Source organism: Pan paniscus, chromosome 5 (genome assembly GCF_029289425.2).
Source record: "Pan paniscus chromosome 5, NHGRI_mPanPan1-v2.0_pri, whole genome shotgun sequence".
NCBI lineage: Eukaryota > Metazoa > Chordata > Mammalia > Primates > Hominidae > Pan > Pan paniscus.
Window position 1 is genome coordinate 28,517,906 of NC_073254.2, and position 4,001 is coordinate 28,521,906.

The window sequence follows — 4,001 nt, forward strand, 5'->3', positions numbered from 1 at the left end:
ATGTATGTTTTGAAAAAAGTTACCAAGATAGTTTGGGTTCTTCTGAAAGTTGAGCCTGAATCAAAGGCTTGGAGGAGGGATGACCCCAGAAAATAAGGGACTGGAGAGAGGTAGATTAGGAAAGAGGGAAAACTGATATACAGGTGAGTTATCCAGGTGATAGGAGTACAGTTCCACCTGGATCTCCGAGTAGTGTGGGTCTCTGGGTAGGTAGCCTCTCAGAATCGTCTCTCTGTTGGATGAAACCCTGGGGCATTCATCATCCACCACCAGTTCTGTCCATCCATTGGTTGGGGTTGCCCTAGGGGTGTTAATTGCCCTGTACTTCCAGGCTGTGTTTTGTAAGGGCCTGGTGGGCTCCTGGGAGTTCAGCGAATGATTTGAGGCAAGATGAGGAGACTGAGGTAAGGGTGTCGGGTGGGCTCCATAGGCGAATCTGAACTAGCAGGAACTGTTTACTGCAGCTGTGACCGAAATCGGAGGTGAGTCAAGAGGATGGGACACAGGGCACTAAAACAGGCTGCTGCAATTTCCCCTTAATGTGGCCACTTGCTGTCTCACCCTGTTTGGGACACCCAACTTTTCCTTGGGCCTCTTGCCCTCACTGTGGTGGGAGTGACTGTGAGGAATGGGAGTGGGGGGCACTGGGGTGAAGGTCAGGGATATCCATACGTCTCTCGTGAAAAGTGTTTAATTTTAAAAATGAAACTGTTTTTACAATGGTATATTGTTATTGTGATGTGGGGGTGAGGGCAGGGGAAAGGCACAGAGACAGTGTAAGGCTGAGGGCGAGGTGCATGCAATGTCAGAGATGTTTGTTTGAAATATTACTAGGCAATAAAAAATGGTGTTTCTTTATTTTGATGCAGTGTTTTGATAGGATTGACAAATGGCAGGTCAAAATGTCATACCTTCACCCCCCATTTCAAAATGCCTGTTGTGATCAGCAGTGTAAGCACATTCCATCTAGCTGGATCTAAAAGAACTAAAATGTAAATGATTTTGGATAAGGTAATATTTATGCTAAGTTTTAATTGTATATATTTAAGGTGTACAACATGATGGTTTATATACCTACCTTGATATACATATACCTAGTGAAATAATTACTACAGCCAAGCAAATTAATATATCCATCATCTATCTCATAGAGTTACCTTTCACACACATGCGCGCTTCTGTGTGTGTGTGTGTGTGTGTGTGTGTTTGTGTGGCGCCTAAGAGTACCTCAAATCTACTCTTTTGGCAAATTACCCATCTATAATACAATATTAACTATAGTCCTCATGTTGTACATTAGATCTCTAGACTCATTAATCCTGTGAAACTGCTTTATGCAAATGTTTGTATTGAAAAGACAAAGATACTTGGAGATGCATATTTGGGTGACATATCATTCTTTCCATAATTATGAAAAGGCTGATCAATATTTTGACAGAATCACTTTGATAATGATAATTCATTGCAGGCTAAAAAAAAAAATCCATGTGACTTTCAACTTTTAAAAATTACCAGATAACATTCCTAATAGATACTGCCACCTCTCCTGGCCCCATCCCCATCTTGATTCTCATCTTTTCCTTCATTCCTTCTCTCTTCTGTAAGAAAATTATTTTAAAAATATATGTCCTCATTTATTGTTTTTCCCCAATAAATTTACCACATTAGCCATTTTTAAGTACAGAGCTGTTAAGTACATTTATACTGTTGGTTGTGCAAACATCACCACCATCCATCCACAGAGCTATTTTCATCTTGACAAACTGAAACTCTGTACCCATTAAATAAGAGCTCCCCATCCCCATACCCATACCCCAGCCCAGGCAACGACCATTCTACTTTGTCTTTATGACTTTGGCTACTGTAGGTACCTCGTATAAGTGGAATCATACAGTATTTGTCTTTTTGTGACTGGCTTATTTCATCTAGCATAATGCCCTTGAGGTTCATTTGTATTGTGGTATGTATCAGAATTTCCTTCCTTCTTAAAGCTGAATAACATTCCATTATATATATATACATATACATATATACACACACACACACACACGCACCAAATTTTGTTTATCCATTCATTTATTGATGGGCACTTGGGTTGGCTTCTACCTTTTAGTCGTTGTGAATAATATAGCTATGAAAATGGGTATACAAATAATCTCTTTGAGACCCAGCCTTCAGTTCTTTTGGATGTATACCCAGTCGTGGAATTGCTAGATCTTATGATAATTCTACTCTTAATATTTTGAGAAACCGTCCTTCTGTTTTCCATAGCAGCTACTCCGGTTTGCATTCCCACGCGCTGTGCATAAGAGTCCAAATTTCTCCATGTTTCCTGATACCTATTATTTTCTGGTTTTCTGACAGTAGCCATTCTAATGGATGTGAAACACTTTCTCCTTCAACTGGTACCGGATGTGAGGATTCCAATTGCTTGGAATCAGTTGTCCCGGAGGGCCTCTGGGTAAAGAAAGCCAGTATCTCTTGGCAGTGGTTACAGAACAAGACACAAGATACACTGAGCTAGAAAATGCATTGCTGTGCGGAAGTTCATTGGGATTACACAAAATAGGCTCACTGCAGTCATTTACTGTGTTTTAATAGGTTCACTCAGGATAAATGGGAACCAAAACATCTTCAGTTATGGTGCTCTGAGATACATGAAGAAAAGCTGTCTACTTTGGTTTTGCTCCAGTAGTTTTGCAAGAAGTCAAAAGTAGTGAAGATCTAGATACTCTGGAGGGTGTCTGGGGAGTTGGGGGGTGAGCAGTTAAGCTTGCTGTGAGTTACACTTCAGTGAAAAGCTTCCTTGGAACAAATGCATCTGTAATTCTCATTAATGCTTCTCAGAGCCTTACAGTAGTGAAACAAAAATTTCCAATGTGACAGTGTGTCCAGAATTGGTGGGTTCTTGGTCTCACTGAATTCTAGAATGAAGCCACAGACCCTCGCGGTGAGTGTTACAGCTCTTCAGGTGGCGCGTCTATGAGTTTGTTCTTTCTGATGTTCGGATGTGTTTGGAGTTTCTTCCTTCTGGTGGGTTCGTGGTCTCACTGGCTCAGGAGCGAAGCTGCAGACCTTCGCGCTGAGTGTTACAGCCCTTAAAGCGGTGCGTCTGGAATTGTTCATTCCTCCAGGTGGGCTTGTGGTCTTGTTGGCTTCAGGAGTGAAGCTGTAGATCTTCCCGGTGAGTGTTACAGCTTATAAAAGCAGTGTGGACCCAAATAGTGAGCAGTAACAAGATTTATTGCAAAGAGTGAGAGAACAAAGCTTCCACAGTGCAGAAGGGGACCAGAGCGGGTTGCCACTGCTGGCTTGGGCAACTTGCTTTTATTCTCTTATCTGGCCCCATCTACATACTGCTGATTGTAGAGCCAAGTGGTCTGTTTTGACAGGGCGCTGATTGGTGCATTTACAATCCCTGAGCTAGACACAAAGGTTCTCCACTCCCCACTAGATTAACTAGATACAGTGTCCACACAAAGGTTCTCCAAGGCCCCACCAGAGTAGCTAGATACAGAGTGTCAATTGGTGCATTCACAAACCCTGAGCTAGACACAGGGTGCTGATTGGTGTGTTTACAAACCTTGAGCTAGATACAGAGTGCTGATTGGTGTATTTACAATCCCTGAGCTAGACATAAAGGTTCTCCAAGGTCCCACCAGAGTAGCTAGATACAGAGTGTCGATTGGTGCATTCACAAACCCTGAGCTAGACACAGGGTGCTGATTGGTGTATTTACAATCCCTGAGCTAGACATAAAGGTTCTCCAAGGTCCCACCAGAGTAGCTAGATAGAGTGTCCACGGGTGCATTCACAAACCCTGAGCTAGACACAGGGTGCTGATTGGTGTATTTACAATCCCTGAGCTAGACACAAAGGTTCTCCACGTCCCCACCAGAGTAGCTAGATACAGAGTGTCAATTGGTGCATTCACAAACTCTGAGCTAGACACAAGGTGCTGATTGCTGTGTTTACAAAGCTTGAGCTAGATACAGAGTGCT